The 18,992-nt window shown below is 45.4% G+C and overlaps 1 long non-coding RNA gene across 1 annotated transcript in view; it reads right to left on the bottom strand.

Moving 5' to 3' along the window:
* LOC123600947 overlaps positions 1 to 16,747 on the bottom strand; it is a 34,598-nt gene extending 17,851 nt beyond the window's left edge. Inside the window, exon 1 of the long non-coding RNA XR_006713893.1 lies at positions 15,798 to 16,747. This is a non-coding gene — a long non-coding RNA (uncharacterized LOC123600947). The remainder of the gene's footprint in view (positions 1 to 15,797) is intronic.
* Positions 16,748 to 18,992: the final 2,245 nt, after the last annotated feature.

The following is an 18,992-nucleotide window of genomic DNA, read 5'->3' as shown; positions in this document are numbered from 1 at the left end:
TCCATTCTGCAAACATACACAGCCTCCCTTTGATATACTGACCAGCCAGAGATACCAGATTCTCTGCGGACTTAGGAAAGCTGAACCCATATCTAAGCACTGTCATCCCAACGACCTCAGTGCCTTCTCTCCACATCAGACTTTATCTCCACCTCACCATTCTCCTGGCCCCAACAACTTGCAATGGTCCCAATCAGCCCTTTCTACATGGAACTGCATCCCCCACCTGCTACCTAAACCCTACCTGAGAGCCCCAGAATCCCACCTTCCACTCTGTATCTCCTCACCTCTTCCTGGTTCAGTCTTCCATATGGTCTAGTGTAGAGGGAACTCAGTCCTTGCTCATTAATGGGTACAATGAAACAGACGACATCAAGAAGGGACATTGTAGTGAAAAGAAGGAACACATATAAATTCGCATCTTCCATTTTTCATCACTTTGACCCCTTTGTCCCTCCCTTTTGCTTTCTCTCAAGACTCACTCAAATAACTAGTGACATGGGCAGAGAGGATGCTATAGGGAGCCCTGGTGTGAGTGAGGAAACGGTGCCCTCTGGGAGGACTCGCCCTGGGAGCAGGAAATGAAATAAATTGGATTCTGGCCCCTACAGTGCCCTCAGCAGGTCGCTGCTGGTCAGCTCCGTGTGGTGCACAGCTCCACATGGAGTTAACCACTTTCTCCCTATCTGCTGACTCTAGTGAGGGGGAGGCCAGGCTTACCTAAACATAAACAAGCACACACACAGGCATGTCGATGACGGCTAGTAAAACCAGATTCTTCCTTGCCATGCACCAGTTTTGTTGAGACTGATGTATGTTTCTGCAACTCCTCATCTCCTTCCATTTCTCACCCTCCCTAGAATAAGCAAAGCCAAGCGTGTCCCCCATGCGCTGCCCAGAGCAGTCCAGCTGTGCCAACCCTACACAGCAGGGACTGCGTTTGCCCTGGAGTTCAGCTGGCAGCAGAGCTGCTGATGTGCAAAGCAGAATGGAATCCAGCTTGGCTCTTCCTTGCTGTGTGGGCTCGGCCAGGCTCACAGAATACATACTTGTTTGTGTCTGGAAACTCAACAGCTGCAGTGCAGGGACTCAGAAAATAGATCTGCAGTGAGAGACCACACCATTATTTCCCCTGGCCAACCTCAACCACCCTTGGAGCCCCGAGAAGGGAAGACTACATTTCCTCTGCTGAGAGTTTGCGTTTTCCTGCTAGTGCTCCTGATGGGAACTGGTACTAGTGTTTGCTAAAGTCCCTAAGGCCCTGACGCGGCAGGTAGCTTGGTCATTCATCTGGATCCTCTGAACACCTGCCAGAAATATTTCAGAGGTGGTACATTAGCATCAAAGTTCATTTCTTTCATCTTTAATGTAAGTGAATCCTTGCCTGGGGTTTATTCTCTGCCCTTTATTCCCCTGTAGCTGACCAGAGGGATTTGTGAATTTATAAAACTATGCAACATTATTGTTCCCCAGCCCACTTTAGCAAACCATCCCCCTCCCAGGAACATTGTCCAAGGACAATGGGACCATCTTCCCACTAACCCCACATCTTGTCCCTCTGATATGTTCACTAGGTTCTTTGTGTTTGGGGTTTTTAACCAGTGGGCCCTCATAATAAGGACTGTTCTTCTTTCCAAGCATCCAAACATATAGTTCTTCTTGCTTTCCTCTGGATCCTTCTTCATTTTTTCCAGGCCTCCCCACCGACAACCAAAAAAAAAAAAAAAAAAAAAAAAAAAAAAGACATGAACAATAGGAAAATTTTTAAGCATATGTTGGCTTTTGCTTGGTCTTGATATTTTCAACTTCTGGTCCAGGGCAATTAGAGAGGCTTTGTCACCACTGCATTCTTGAGACTGTAAAGTGGTAAGGCGATATGCTTTCACACATAGCCCAGGACTCCCAGGGTCTGAGTCTCCCCTGGTCGTAGGAAAAGAGGCTTGTGAGCCCACAGCAATCTCTGCTCTCTACATGCTCTGCCTCAGATCACCAAGCCCCTCCAGTAAGCAGCCGTGTCCCTTTCACTGTTGGAAATGAGGAGTTGTTTGTAAGAGTGAAAGAAATACGGAATCTACCAAAGAGAATCAAATGTAGTATCACCCTCAGGTTTCCAGATTTCAGCTACCACAGCCTTATCATTTCCTTGTGCCTCTTCAGTCCATCGAAGCCAGATTACTGAACATGCAGCCAAAATGAAACATGAGGTAGGATAAGCATGAGGAAGGAAGACGAGGAAGGCAACATCTTAGGCAAGATTAAGCTACTGCCCCTGACACCTGTCCTTCTCCGCCCTGATTCTGCTCTGTGTAGAGTGGGAGGGGATGCCCTAAGTAAAGGGAAGTGTATCCATCCAGCATGCTGCACCCCAAGGCACTGCCCATGGGTGCAGTTCAGTCAGGAGACAGAGGAAGAGAGGGACACAGCTGTACTCCTGCCCTTGAGAAATACAAATGGGTTTGCTCTCTTTTAGTGGCCCTTGGCTGCAGGACAGTATGTCTATGAGAAGCTGCCTTCTGGCACAGCGTGTTTTCCTGTGGTCCTTCAAGAAAGCTGCCTATGGACTGTGAGAGACAGAAGTCACTCACCTAAGCTGACATTTTTGCTGGTTCACTCAATAATCACTCAAGTGATATATTGTGGGCATATTTGCCTTACATCTGAAAAAATTCTAGATGGCACAAAATAACACGCTTCAGGGGAGCTAAATGTTGGAGCGCTGAGTGAGCAGAGTGTTGGTGTTGTGACCTCCATGCTTTCCTTGCCTCACTGGCACTCCATCAGCCTTTCCCAGGCACCTGTCTGCTTTCTAGGCTAATGCTTGCCAACAACCTGGGCAGACTTATCACAGTAGACGTGCCCCTTCACAGTCTGGTTCATTCTTCTTCAGATGGAGAGTTTCTCTGAGATCCCACTGAAGATACAGTTGGCCTTTCTCACTTAAAATTGAGTGCCAGCCAGCCCACACCCCTCAAAAACTAGATTGAAAAGCTCCTCAAAGACACTGTCCAAGTGTTGGGAAGAGAAAGGTGAGAACCAACATCCAAGTATATTCTGAACAGTAGATGCCAGTGCAAGGAGAAATATAGGAGCATTCAAAGCCACCTGTCTCTTTTAGCACATGCTTTCCCTCAGGTCTTGGGCTCAGTGGGAAGAGACAGGAAAGTTATGGCTAGTCTTCCATCCCCATGAGCTGCCCAGGCTACCACAGACAGATACACCCTTGCCCCAGGAAAGGAGAGAATAAAGAAGCCTTCCCCAGACCTCACCGTTCCTCATTCCCAAACATCTTGTAAGTCCCAAGGGCACTGGAAGACTTTGTCCTCAGCCAAACACAACTTCCTGTTTCTAAGAAAGGGCAGGGGAAAAAACAGTTGAAAGAGTTTTTGGACACTGGAGATTTTGAGTTTCAGTAAACGCAAATGAATCAGACACATGTGGAATGAATTTCTCCGGAAGAAAAGATGCTGTGAGTTCCTCTTGCTGGACCAGAAAGTGGGAAAGGGGTAGGCTGAGGTAGGAGGCACATCAGAGGCTGAAAGGAGGGAGAAAAGCCATGTGAACATGGGATCAGGGAGAGGGTCCAGTGATGACAAGGGTCAATGTGGGCCCTCCCAAGGCCACATCCTGAACTTGCTTATTACTCAGAACTTCTCCATCTCTGAAGTCATAAACTTAAATATCCTACTACCGACCACAATTTCCTATCCTTCCAGATCTCTCACCAGCTCCCATTAAATTTATTCAAGGGACCCCCAGATCTTTGACTACCTCCTTATATACACATTCCTGTGTCTTTATTTCTCCTCTGTCTCCACTTTGTCTTTCCTCGTGCTGCTTTAGATTCCATGTTCCCTCACCTCCACTTCAGTCACCTAACAGCCCCAACTTCCTTGTCCCATTGACATTCCGTGGAGCTCAACAAGCAGAGCCTCACTCCAGAACCCCTCAACTGTCTGCTTCATGCCCATCATCATCATGTTAACAACCAGGCTCCACAGCACTGAGGAAAATCACACACGTACCACTAAAGAGTTTGGGGCCCCAGTGGAAATTCTGACCAGCAACCTAAGCAGGCTTCTTGTACACTCTCTCCACTGTCCTAAAACTCATGATCCTACCACATTTCCCCTTACTATGAGTATATGACCTTACCTCCTACTACCAAGTGGTACCCAAAACTGCATCTCCCATGATAGAAGGGAGAGAGAGGACAGTCTCACAATTAACAGGTCAAGGTACAGACATGAATCTAAAGGAACATTAGAATTCTACCTTATTTTGGATTCAGAAGCTATATTCCAATTGCTGTCAAGTCTACAGGAAGGTGAAGATACAGAAGATAATCTCTCTACCTTATTAAATTAATCTCTCAACTCTTCCAAAGGTCATGGCATATCAAGTCTAGACATCCAGGACTCACATATGGCTCAATTTCCCCATCCCGTCATCCTGGTTGACCCCTCCGTTCTCCACAGAGTAGGTGCCTTTTCTACCCAGAGAAATGCCTTTTCTTGGGCTTGGCCCCTGGCAGGATTTATCAGTCATTCCATTCCATGTAGAGTCACCGCTACATGGAGCTTCAGATCTCAAGGGTGGAGGAGGTGAAGAAGGAAAGAGCCCTCACAGGGATAGGTCCAAGGATAATATATCTTAAAGACAATAGACTCCACCACACTAACTTTGGCCTCCTGCTAGCCTATCTCTGATGTGCTGTAATGCTGAAAGAATGTCCCCCTCTTCTCCACCTGGAGTTATTTACCAAAGGCCCCTTCTGTTTCCTCAGCCTCAAAATATGCTAGATCTCAAGAAAGGGGATGGGTGGGAGGGGAGAAAAACATACCCTACAAAAAAACGAAAGCCATCATATAAGAATGCTCAATTTCTTGCCACCAATCCTAAGGCCTTACCTATGGCTATACCTGTTCTTTTAAAACTCATCCTTTCTTCCTGTTTCTGTTACATGACGAGGTATTTCCCTACTATCAGAATTAATTCTTTCTGGAAACCACAGCCCTCCATCTTTTCAAGCCCTCTCCTGTAGATTTAGCTTCTACCTCTCTGCTGCTTCCTTCCCATGAGAGTCTGAAGGCACTGCCTCATCTTGCTGCTGCCATGTTGCAGCCCTATCTCTTCACACTCCCCTCTCTCAGTGTGCACTCTTCATTCCCTCTGGACATCCATCGGCATTATTCCCTTGTCCTGAAAAGTCCTTTTTCCCTTTTCTCTTCTCCTCACTTCAACAAACTCCTACTTATTCTTCAAGCTCCAGAGTCAAGGTCACTTCCTCAAAGAAGCCCCCACGCTGGGTTAAACACCTTCATGGCATTGTGCAGTTCACGTTTCAAATATGCAGCACACTGGGAGTCCTTCCTGTTTTCTCTGCTGGACCCACAGCAGTGTTGTGTTGGCTTACATAAAGCAAGCACCTTATAAATGAAGAAACAAATGATCAAGTTTTTTCCTACCTCAATACATCACCCCCCACGTTCCTCTCTGCTCCTTCTATAGTCAAGCTTGGGAGAATTGCTCTCCCCCTCATCCCCTAATAATCCAGCTCTCTCCACAACTGCCCACAGGGACTGACTTGCCAAGGTTGTCAATGACCTTGTGCTAAATCCAGCTGACATTCCTCTCTCCTACTGCCTGAGTTCTGGCCCTCCTTCATAGTTGTGGAGATCCTCAGGGTTCTACTCAGTCTTCAGTCTTCCTGGGTGATCTCATATGCTCCCATTGTTTCAGTTTTTTCCACATGCTGATCACTTCCAAATTTAAATCCTGAGGCTGTGTCAGGGGTCCCCGAGACCACCCCACATTTGGAAACACACTGAAGAACTCACAGGACTTAGCTTGTAGCTGTTCTCATGGCTGAGGTTTCTTGCAGAGACACTGCTGAATTATAAGGGACAAAGACACAGTCAGAGTCTGGAAGAATCCACATGAGGCTTCTTTGTGCTCTCTTCCTCCGTGAGGGGATACACAAAGCATAGTCTTTCTCTAAAACATGTGTGTGATATTTCTGCTTGGGGAAGCCCGTGAGAGACTCAGTGCCCAATGTTTTAATTGGTGGCCAGTCTACTAAGCTACCTATGCCTAGCACGTACAAAAATTCCAGACTTCCAGAAGGAAAGTAGGTGTTCAGCATAAATCATATCGTCTGCACAAACAGTCTAGCCACAGGGAACTGGCCTTATCAGTCAACTGTTGACTGGGACACTCTGAGAGCCAAGTTCTCAGACACCAGCCAAGGGCCCACCGTGCAATCAGGTCTTTCTAAGGACAGCAGTGGCAGGCCTGCTGTAGTCACTGCTTTCTGGCTGGAGCTGGCTCCTGAAACACAGGCCCATGTGTTTCCAACTTCCACCAGACTCAGTGTCCTCAAACTCACCCTCTTCCTCCCAGCTGCTGTGACTATGACCTATCCTCTGTTTCTCCTTCTTCCCACCCATCCTATCCACTGGCCCCCAAATGCAACCACTCCCCTCTACTCCCACTGCTGCTCAGGGTCATCATACCCCTAGGATGGCTACAACATCCCTCAGAATAGGCCTCTCTCATTCTGTTTGACATCCCTCCAATCTGATGCTCATATTATTCAGAGTCATCTTTTAAATATGAAAATTGGATCACTTCATTTCATTTAAACCTTATAATGGCTCACCAATGCACTAAGAATATAAATCTAAAACTCTTTTTGGTTTTTGAGAGAGAGAGAGAGAGAATCCCATGAGGGTTAAAGAGGGAGAGAGAGAGAAGGAGAGAAAGAGAAGTGGGGCTCACCTGAAGTGGGCTCAAACTCATGAACTGTGAGATTATGACCTGAGCCAGAGTCTGATGTTTAACCAGCTGAGCCACGCAGGTGCCCCTAAATCTAAAACTCTTAACAAGACCACCAAGTTCCTAAGTGTACTATCCCATAACAGCTCCCAGTCTTATTTTACGTGACTCTTCTCCTCTGGTGACATTTGTGTCTTGTCAGTTACTCACCAAGCCCTTTCTCATCCAAGGGCTTTACACATGCCCTTCCCAAGCCTGGGATGTTCTTTCCTCTGCCAATTCCTGACTCTCTTCGACTCATCCTCAGGGTCCCAGGTTGAAAGTCATGTCCTCAGGAAGTCCTCCCCCATTTTCCCCAGTCTAAATAAGGCCCCATTACTCTCTTTCATAAAAGTAATTGCAAATGTCTTATGTGCATTGTTCATGCCATGCCTCCCTCTCCTCCCCAACTAGACTGCAACCTCCATGAGGATGAGGACTCTTGGTTCACTGCTGGATATCCAGAGCCAAGATAGTGCCAGCCACCTGGTTGTGTGCTGTCTCCATTGGCTCGGGCTGCCCTAATGAAGTACCATGGACAGGGTGGCTTAAACAACAGATGTTTCTGGAGAGACCAGGGTGCCAGCCTGATCAGTTCCTGGTGGGGACCTACTATCTGGCTTGTAGATAGCCACCTTTGTACACAATTCTGGGGAGAGAGTGAGAACACAAGCTCTCTGGAGTCTTTTCCCATATGGACAGAAATATCATGAAGGCCCTACCTTTGTGACTTCATCTAAACCTACTTCCTCCTAAAGGCCCCATCTCCAAATACCATCACACTGGAGGTCGGGGCTACAACATATGAATTCGGGGGTGGGATCCATAGTGTGTGCTCTCAGTGTTCAGGGAACAAATGAGTGAATTGCTGACGGAGTGGTGTCTCTCAAATGCATACTTAGTCTCATTATTCCTTTCCCCAAAGTTCCATCATGATTCCCTTTGCCTCTAGAATAATTTCCTAAGCCCTTGGCATAGCATCTGAGCCTGTAATAACCCAGCCCCTACCTCTCTGTCCTGTGTCTCTCTCAATGGTGGCCCCTGGAAAGCTCCCCTTTCCCCTTCAGGAGTGTGTCCAGTGCTCCTGTCTTCTTCCACATCCCTGCCACGTTGGGGCAGTGGCACTGGACCTTGTTCAGACACCGCAGCAGAGGTGGCACATCTAAAGATGCCTAGCGACCAGATGCAATAAAACTGCCAGAAGCCTGAGCTCCTAGGAGCTGGAAAAAAATGTATCCAAGAGAGGAAAGAGCCACATACATGAGCTTGACCTGAGTCCTTCCTTCCTGGAGGGAGGATGTTGTGACAAGTTTGGTGTCTACCACTCCGCACTAGGTGTCACCAGTTACACAGCCGCTTGCCGCCCTAGCGAACTCCCTCTACCTGTTGGGTGGAGTAGAGATAGTCCCACCACTCCAGCACCACCATCACCCCACACTGTCACTCACTGAGAAAACGAGGGCACCCTTGTCATACCTCTGCATGGATCCTTCCCAAGTTTGGTGAGTGATTAATGGGTGAGCATAGCACAGCAGACACTTGATCTGCATGCATTCTTTGCCTCTCTTCCTGTCCCCTGTCTTGCAAGCCCATGCCCTGACTTCCACGTTAAACCTGTACTTCAAGATCAAAGGTTTCCAGCCCTGGTACTTCTCCCACCATACTTTCTCCTACTCCCTGGACAACTGGCAATGCCCTCATCATGTTGTGAACTACCTCAGTGGATATTCTATCGATGCCGGGAAATTAGTCCATAATTCCTCTTGTCTGAATAGTCTCAATATATCTGCTGATGGAAATGAAATTTGGGGGTGAATTTGCTAGAACTCCAGTCTCCCACCATGTTCCAAACTGCCCACTGATTCTGATGTCACATATATGGCAAAGGGGTTCATGTGTGTATTAGAAAGAAGTAGGCTGATATTAGATGATCTGGCTTCAAGTTTTGTGCCTGTCACTCATCAATTAGGTGACCATGGGCAAGCCACATAGTCCTTCTGAGCCTCAGTTTCTTCATCTAGAAAATGTCCTTAGAAAATTTGCATAAGAATCAAAGGAAAGAATGTTATATGAAGGTGTTTTGCCAATTATCACATTCTACAGAAATGGAGGGAATTTAGTGCTTTAAGTATTAGGAGCTTGGGGGCACCACTTGCTGGAAAGGCACTCTGGTTACAAACAAACCCTTGGGTTGGAGGAGGATGTAGGCAGAGAGGAGAAAGAAAAGAATAGACTTACCTAATTTATTGAACACCAGAACTCACAGCATAATTCTTTACATGATGGCACATTGGAGAGAATTAGAACAAAAGCGCAAGCCTGGACATGTTTGACTCAGTGGTCCAGGACTTTAAATACAGTGCCATGTAAAGTGCAGACCACACTCCTCTCCCCTCTGAGTACTGAGCTTTTGGGAAATAAACATAAGATTTGAGGACTAAACGTCAATTTTATTTTTTTATAGTAGCAAAAGACTGGAAACTACGAGATGCCCATCCAGATGGGACTCATTAATTGTGGAAATTCATTCAATGAAATACCCTGCAGCCATTTAAAAAGATGAAAAAACCACAAGGTGTATGTGCACACGTTTGTATGTATTATTTGCTAATGTACTTATAAAGTATGTCTGGAAGGACATATAAGACACTGCAAACACTGGTTAACTCTACAGGGGGGACTAAGAAGCTGGGAGAACAGGAATGCTGGAAGACTTCACTCTCTGCCCTTTTGTGCCTTTTCAATTTTGAACTGTGTGACAATGAGCCCGCATTGTGTGTGCATGTATGTGTGTGTGCAAGTGTGTGTGTGTACATCAGCATTACTGGACTAGATAACTCTTGGACCAAGAGTCAATGGGCTCCCCATTTTCTAATACTTATGTCCCCACCCTAAGTTCAGACTCCATGACCTACATGGGGTGGAGGGGGGAGAATCAAATCCAGACAGTGCTGGGAAGGATAGAAACAACAGAACACTTGCCATCAGTCTCTGGGCAGGACAGACACGGTCTATGGACAGCAGCACCCTTTTGCCCAGTCTCAGCAGTGGGAAGAGAAGGATTGGAAATGTCTCCCACTGGGTGTCTTCTCCCTGCTGTGGTGGTGTAAAGAACGGGACGAGAAGCATCCTCACTCACAGTACCAGAACAGTTAGCATCGAGTGGAGGAATAATAGATGGGTCACATGTAAAACAGTGGAGCTGGGAGAATGGATGTCCAGAAGGAAGGTGATAAGAGGCAATGAGGCTAAGTTGAAGGATTAGGGGAAAAAAATAAGTGGTGTCAGGGTGTCATGGGTCACAAACTCTCGTAAGGGCCAGAAAATGAGAGAATGGTCCTGAATAGGACCCAAATCTTTTATATTGCATCCATTAGTGAGACTGAAGAGTAAAAAAGATGTAACCTTTGATCTGGCACAGTTATCGAGGATGCTGACAAGATAGGTCAATGACAAACCCTCACCAGAGCATGATTCAGTCTGCTTCTAAGGAAGCCCCTCCCTTTCCTGATCCCTCACTGTTCTTCACTGCATTCCCGCCCCCCACATTTAGAAAAGTCTCTTCGTTTGGTGTTCCAATGTTCTGTTTTACATTTGATTTTGTTCAGCAGCAGCGGTTGCTTAGCCAGTTTCTGCTTAGGAGCCCAAGAGCCAAGAAACGACACAAGAGGAGCAAGGCCTGGGCAGGCTCAGAAAATGCCAGAGATGCTGCCACCGAGCCTCCTCCACCAAGACTGCCAGGAGAGCTTTGCAAATGGAATCAATCTGAATGTAGCTGATGGGAACCATCTGAATGAAGGAAGCCAGTACAAACAGAAACTCTTGAGTTTCCCACTGCAGTAGCCTGGAGTGGCTTCCCAACGGTTTCTCCTCGTATGCGTTTGCTTTTCTATCACAAGGAAGACACATGCTTCTTCTTGGAAAAGTCTCCAGATCATGATTGTTTAAACCGTGACCTCACAAACCCTACTCTCCCTCAAGCCCACTCAGCGCTCAGTGCTGTAGCCTGCCTGGTGGCTATTTGCTCTTGTCGCTCACTGTGGTCAATACGTTTCTATGTAAGGCAGGTGGGAGGCCGATGTTGCTCACAGTATGCTGCCTTCGCTTCCCTGGAATTTGAAAAGGCAGAAAACCTCACCTACTAACCACGTATGTCCCCACTGCCCCCAAATAAAAGACCAAGATACCTCCCAAATGTGGTCAAGGAATCTAGGGTGTTCCACTGTAATTCCCAAGCATACCTGATGTCCAACACATTCAGTGTCCAACACAATACAGTGAATGTAGTAACATTCACTGTAACACATCTCAAATGAAGTTATGATAAAGGAATGTGATTATTTCCCTAGAGCTGAGGGACAAGAGTCAGTTAATAAAACCAGGACAGAGGTTGTCTAGCAAATTCCAAGCAAGGATTCTAATACCTGGCATTGGATCCTAGGCTGCTCTGTCTTCATGGTGGAAAATCAGAACAGTCTCAAGAGATACTAACTTTAGATGGATGTTGTTTCAGCAGGGTCCTGTTTCCTTTTCCTGATCCCATTTTTACCATGCAACTTGCCCAACTTTAATTTAGAGCAGTTAGCCAGTTCCAGCTGCCCCAACAGATTGGGACCACTATACCTTCACATTGTGCTTTATCAATCAGGCACCCTTAATGTCTAGCCAACATGGATCTGGGCAAATGCCACATAGGGATTTGGCATCTGCAGAGCTTTGGTTCAGACCAGGGACCCATGGTGATTGATGGTGCTGTGATTCAATATTTAGGAACCGTTGAGCCACCAGTCCAGAAACAATTAAACCATTGGTCAGGGAGTTGCTCTGCTTCTCAGGTTCTCTGAAGGATAACTTAGCTACGTGTTACTCTGAGCATAAACATTATGCTGACCTTGATCCAGGAATTTAAACAGTGTCATTTCATGTAAACGCTAGCAAATACTTTCTTGCTGAAGTGGTCTGTTTTCAGGATGGGTTAGGGTTTCTTCTCTACAAAAGCACTTTGGGGCATTGGATTTTAAACTCACAGTCAGATCTGCATTTCTTCCCTCATTTACGTTGCTTAGCCTTCCAAGCATCAATACCAGCTCCTAAGGTTGAGGGAGCCCTCTGCTGATGGCTTGGGTGTAACTTCACAGCACAAAGCAAGGAAAACTGGGCAAAATCTGAACAACTCTCGAATCTGAAAGCCAAAACGTGTCTCTAGATCTGGAGCAGATTTCTTCTGTAAAAAGCCAGGTTCTAGAAATGTCCCTAATTTCCTCAGACTATGCACATTGTCTCAGGTTTCATTCTCTCTGGAAATAGAAAACAAAAGGCCTGGAAAATGGTTCTCGTCCTATGCATACAGAGAGCTACATACTGCTGTGCACACACACACACACACACACTCGTACACACTCACACACACTGCTTCAGCACCATGATCCAGTGCAAGAAGGCTCTTCTCTGGGTGTGCAGGTCTGGAGTAAAAGAGTGGAAGGTGCCTGAGTATATATAGCATCCCAGAATCATGGGAATGGATTTAAGAACATTCGCCCTTTGTGGTGTGTCCAGATGAAGAACTCTGATGAGGCCACAGCTTGAAAGAGGAATTCTTCCCAGCAACTGTGGCCTTGATGCTAGAGGTTAACAGCTTAACACCAGACTGTAGTGCCCAATTCCAAACTCTAAAAATTAATGGTGATAAGGGTGGGCTGCCTGCCAAGGCCTGTGGTGTGAATCCCAAGAGAAGCACCTTCTATTTTGAGATCTCTCTCAATCCACAATGTGCTGTCTTGTGCTTTGATGCATGTCCCACCTCTTTGACTACGTGCCTTTTTCCACAAGTTTTTTATTCCTAAACTTTCTTGAGCTTTCAACCCATAGACAGTGATGACCCATCTCACTCACCAAAAAGAATAGTCATGTGCAAATATGAGTCAAATACCTGACTCAGATGCCAGTAGAAAGAACTAATGGTCTAACCCTTGCCTTGCCAAAAGCATCGGAAGAAAGAGAGGGGAAATGGTAAATAGAAAATAAACTAAACCCTGGCAAAAGAGGATAAAAACACAGTAAGTTTCTTTTCCTTGAGAAGGCTCCCCTGAAAAGGAAAAAGTACAACTCAAACCACATAGTAGAGCCAACACCATCCAATAACTGTACATATAAAAGAACCATCTCTGGAAAATGGAAATTTGGAAAGATGCTACACCCCAACTCGAAAGTCTTCAGTGACTAGGGCACCTGGCTGGCTCAGTCGGTTGAGTGTCTGACTTCAGCTCAGGTCATGATCTCGCGTTTCATGAGTTCAAGCCCCCACATTGGACTTGCTGCTGTCGGCCTGTCAGCGCAGAGCCCGCTTCAGGTCCTCTGTCCTTCTCTCTTTCTGCCCCTCCCCTCCTTACTGTCTCTCTCAAGAAAAAATAAATAAAATATTTAAAAAAATTTTAAAGGCTTCAGTGACTCCCATTGCCCGTATAAAATCTAAACTCTGTAAGAGGATATTCAAGTGTCTTTACCTCTCCTGCAACAATCCCCACCCCTGCTCCTGCCTACCCCAACACCTGTACACACACCTCACTCTCACCTTAGCTATTAAGCCACTCTTACTTCATGTTTTTCCTGCTGTTATTCCGTCCTTCCTTGGTCAGGGACCTGCCCATCCTCCAAGAGGGAGCTCAAATATCCCATCCTCCATGAAAGCTTCTCCAGCTTCTCCAGCTCTCCCAGACAAAATAACCTGCTCTCTCCCCTATGTTCCCAAAGGACTGTGTCTATACCTCCCTCCACCCCCACCATTATCATACTTACATATAGTCTCACTGTCCAGTCTTCTCTACAATTTATAAGTTGAGATCAAGATCACATATTCATTTTTGCATCCTCCCTCAAATTCCCACCTCCACGCCCCCTACTCCATGTCACTCCATGCCCCCCACCCCAGACCCTCATTGCTCCTGCCAAGGGTTTGTCCTAGCAACTTCCACATGAGAGGTTCTTAATACATTGTTCCGTTAAATTAAATCCATAACTAAGAGGATTAGGAGCAAATACAGTCACTCCAAAGACAGAAGAAAGGCAGTACCATGATGACAGGCAAGTGACATATTCCTCCAGATCCTAACTAATAAGAACTCTCATTTGTCACTTTCAAGGTGGCTCATCTAGAAGCTGCTCAGGATTTTCAATTCCTTCAGCTTAAAGACCCTGCCTTCTACATGTGACAATAGAGCACTGAGAACAATTACTTTTTAAACTTTTCTAAAAGCTTTTATTTTTTGAGAGAGAAAGAGTGTGAGCAGGGGAGGGGCAGAGAGAGGGAGACACAGAATCTGAAGCAGGCGCCAGGCTCTGAGTGGTCAGCACAGAGCCCAATGTGGGGCTCAAACCCACGAACCGCAAGATCATGACCTGAGCAGAAGTCTGACACCCAATCGACTAAGCCACCCAAGCGCCCCAAACAATTTTTGAGCAACTGTGAATTGAGGGAGGGGAGCAGACACTTTACAGCCGTCTGTTAGGAACTTGTCATAAAAGGAAAGGCGGAGCAGGGCACAGTACGTGGGTGTCTCAGTCACTTAAGCATCCAACTCTAGTGTTAGCTCAGGTCATGATCTTGTGGTTTTAGAGGTTCAAGCCCCACATTGGGCTCTGTGCTGGCAGTGCAGAACCTGCTTGGAATTCTGTCTCCCTCTCTCTCTGCTCTTTCCACCACTCATGCTGTCTCTGTCTCTCTCAAAATAAATAAGTAAACTTTTTTAAAAAAAATTTTAGGGGCGCCTGGGTGGCGCAGTCGGTTAAGCGTCCGACTTCAGCCAGGTCACGATCTCGTGGTCCGTGAGTTCGAGCCCCGCGTCGGGCTCTGGGCTGATGGCTCAGAGCCTGGAGCCTGTTTCTGATTCTGTGTCTCCCTCTCTCTCTGCCCCTTCCCCGTTCATGCTCTGTCTCTCTCTGTCCCAAAAATAAATAAACGTTGAAAAAAAAAAATTTAAAAAAAAAAAAAATTTTAAAACATACACAATTAAACACGTCCAATCAAGTGTTTGTCCACCAAGGTGGTCATGATAGTGACACATGGGCTTTGGAGTTTAACAAATCTGTGTTTAAATCCAGGCTAACTATTGTAACCTCCGGGTACATGCCTCTAACCTCCATGACCCTAAGATGGAGCTAATAAAATCCCTCTTCACAGAGTTGCTTTTAGGATTAAATGAGATTTTGGGTATCCAATACTTAATGACTCACAGCAAACGCTCACTAAGTGGAAGCTTTTGTTATTACAGTAATGATTCTATAATTTAACACATTTCTTAAAGTTCTCTTTTGAAAGAACTTCAAAGCCCCTCTATAAGCTACATGCAAAAATCACTGATTTTTCCCCCTGATTTTTTGTATTCCTCCTTTTGTGCTAAAATATCATGATATTTGAGGGCGCCTGGGTGGCGCAGTCAGTTAAGCGTCCGACTTCAGCCAGGTCACGATCTCGCGGTCCGTGAGTTCGAGCCCCGCGTCGGGCTCTGGGCTGATGGCTCAGAGCCTGGAGCCTGTTTCCGATTCTGTGTCTCCCTCTCTCTGCCCCTCCCCCCGTTCATGCTCTGTCTCTCTCTGTCCCAAAAATAAATAAACGTTGAAAAAAAATTAAAAAAAAAAAATATCATGATATTTGAGTCTTCATTTTATTAATCATATTTATCTAAAAATTATATTTAGGAGATACCAAGTGAAATGTGTGCATTTTTGGTATCTGTGTACTTCTGGTGACTGTACAGTTTGAAATACTATTTTTTATCAAGTTTTATAAAAGTGAAAAAAATAAAAAAATAACAATTATATTTAGAGGTTTACAAAAGCCAAAGCCACTATTTAAAGAAAAAGTTTTGTGACCACTGATTATATGTTTCAGGTACTCATGGAGTTTCAAATGCATTGTTCAAAACCTAAATTCTCTAATAAAAGGTTAGACACACTGTTCTGGCTTAATCAAATCATCAAGTACTTACTGAGTATGAATATGAAGGCTATTTTGGGATGACAATCATAAAAATCAGGTCTTCTGAGTTCATAACATAGAATCCCAAGAAATCTAAAACTGTGGAAGCAACCCAACATGGAAGCTGGGTTAAGCTGACATTCTAGAAGGCTCCAGGGAACTTCAATGGAGTGATATTCTCTGAGCTCCCTTTGGGACCTGAGAATAACTTTAATTATTACCTCATATTGCACTGCTTAGCCAGAGAATGTCCTTGAAAGGTCACTGGATTCACTAATAAATATTGCCAAGGCTCTGCTTTTTCAATAGTGGATTATTATTCCTTCAATCAATAAGTACTTCCTGGCCCCTCTTACATATAGGACATACTACTTAATACTATAGGAGTCACAAAGAAGATAATGCATGACCCTTGACTTCCTGGGCTTTCCATTCCAGGCGACACTAGAATTCCAATCTAAAATCTGCCAATTCTAATCAGCATATAAGCCTATAGGTTATGACATATACATACAATCAGGCATTAAGTAAATAGTCAAAACAAGGCATGCTATAGAGAGAAAGATACCTGTGGATGAGAGTGGCCATGGAGGTCCTGGAATTAAATTCATCCTAATGGATAGAAAGCCTTTGAACAGTCAGAGAGAAGGGGAGCTATTTTAGGAGAGATCAGTACAGTAGTGGCATAGTGGCAGAAGTGGCCTAGGAAAATAGAAAGTAAAGCAATCCAATTAAGCAGAAGCTAAAGTAAGGATGTGGCTAGTTCTAAGATGGGAACAGTATTGGAACCAGACTGTAAAGAATCTGAATGGCAGGAATTCATATTTCATGCTGCATAGATCAGGAAGTGATGGTCTGCTGTGACACATTGTAGGAAGTCAGGCAGGAGATCTGAAATGCTGAACTTTCAATGAGCCCTTTTATTTTTTTTTTAAGTTTGTTTGTTTATTTTGAGAGCGAGAGAGCATGTGCACAAGCAAGAGAGGGGCAGAGAGAGAGAGGAAGAAACAGAATCCAAAGCAGGCTCCAGGCTCTGAGCAGTCAGCACAGAGCCCAACATGGGGCTCAAACTCACAAACCATGAGATCATGACCTGAGCAGAAGTCGGTTGCTTAACCAACTGAGCCACCCAGGTGCCCCTCAATGGGCCCTTTTGACATTAGCTCCATTGTCCAAGGGATTCATAGGTGACTGAGTTGAAATCTTCTACCTCAAGAAAAATAAAATAAAAGATTTGGGGTTTAGCTGTACATCTTGGTCTTCCCATGTTTACCCTGGCCTCTCTGACCAAGGGTCATGAGTAATGGGTGACAGAAGTAGGAAGAGCCAAAGAAACTCAGAGCTGCTGGTAGCTGGAAAGACATTGTTCCTGGCAGGGAAATCCGCCCCCATCTATGCCTGGGATAAAGCAGTGGGATTAGGTGGTTTGCTGGGCCCCATGGCATAGTCTGTGGTGCTGTCAGCAGCCTTTCATCAAAACATGATGGGGTAACACACCATGGAGGCTGGTTCATGTTCTGGATATTAAATGCGGGCTTACGTGTCCCTCTATTTATACATGCACCCAGGCCTGCTGGATGACTGCCATTCCATTCACAAGAGATAGAATAAAACCCTCTCCGTGTAGCACTCTGGGACACACACTGCACATTCCTGGAAGCAGCAGGCAAGAAAGGGTTTGACCTCCAACCACAAAAAGGAATCCAGCAGGGGAAACCACAGTGGCCTAACAAACCACAAAGAGAAATCCATTCTCAGAGTGTGGAAATTTGGTCTTGGTAAAAGCAGTAGGTGGGATTTTGAACAAACCACACTGATTTTGAAGGATGGAAAGGCCAAGGGCCCTGAGAGCACTATTTGTTTCGTTCATATCAGTTTCATTGTCAAACTACAGTCTTGTCAAAATCCTACCAATGGGAGACCACATAGTTTACTCCAACTTCATTCCCTGATTCATTGGGCACATCCCACAACTGTCCTTCCCCAGATACTGAGCCAGCTTCAACCCAAAGGAGAACAGACTGCAGAAGTTAATGTAGCTGGTGTGGGAATTGGCTAAACGAGTGTGAAGGCCTGGGAGATACAACTGGAAAGCAGCTCACCCTTACGAAATCTATTGCCGCATAGATCTTTAGTTCCAAATCACAATCTGGTCCCCCATCCTTGAGCATTTACAGATAGATTATTTTATTTTATTTTATTTTATTTTATTTTATTTTATTTTATTTATTTTATTTTATTTTAGGAAGTCCACTTCCTTCCTAAAACTTCCCTTAAGGAAGGGATTGCAAGACCCGGATGCTTCCTCATTTGAACTTGTTCTAATTTCGGGGCGCCTGGGTGGCGCAGTCGGTTAAGCGTCCGACTTCAGCCAGGTCACGATCTCGCGGTCCGTGAGTTCGAGCCCCGCGTCAGGCTCTGGGCTGATGGCTCAGAGCCTGGAGCCTGTTTCCGATTCTGTGTCTTCCTCTCTCTCTGCCCCTCCCCGGTTCACGCTCTGTCTCTCTCTGTCCCAAAAATAAATAAACGTTGAAAAAAAAAAAATCTAATTTCCTGGTACCTTTTATATATCTCATTTTATATAATTAATCTACATAAACAGCTTTCCACACCCCCCGCTATGAGTTTGTAAACTCCTATAGGCAAGCTATCATTTCCTCCCTCCCTTCACATCACCTTAAACATCAGAGATACTCAATAAACTCTTGTTGAAACTACATAGAAACCATAAAACCTCAATGGCTTTTGAATAAATGTTGTTGATTCACTCATCGACTTTTAGAGCAAAATGGCACACTTAAGCAAAATACAAATATCACTCCAAATAAAGATCATGATGCAAACAGTATTGCTGTCTGGCCAGACTCTGACTCCCTCTGAGCAGATGACTGGGCATTGAAACCAGTGCTATTCAAATATAAAAATGGAGGGGCAGCAGGCCTTGGAAAGTGACCACCAACCTTGAAGAAAAAAGGCAAATATCAGGATTCTGACACCCAGATTCCTTCACTCCCATCCTTTCCTCTTCACTGCCAAGGTCGTACTTTCTTGGCCAGTACCCACACCTTCTTCTCCCCCACCCCTTGATTTCAAGTGCTCACAGTCTCACACTGTGGCAGTTGGCTTCCAATTGGTTTTCCAGTTGAATAGCTTCAACGGTTGCCAATTATTTTCTTGATGATTTAGTTTCCCAAGTACATCCCCT

This window comes from Leopardus geoffroyi, chromosome D1 (genome assembly GCF_018350155.1).
Source record: "Leopardus geoffroyi isolate Oge1 chromosome D1, O.geoffroyi_Oge1_pat1.0, whole genome shotgun sequence".
In the NCBI taxonomy this organism is placed as follows: domain Eukaryota; kingdom Metazoa; phylum Chordata; class Mammalia; order Carnivora; family Felidae; genus Leopardus; species Leopardus geoffroyi.
Note: the sequence above shows the minus strand (reverse complement) of the source record. Positions and strands in the feature narration are given on the sequence as shown.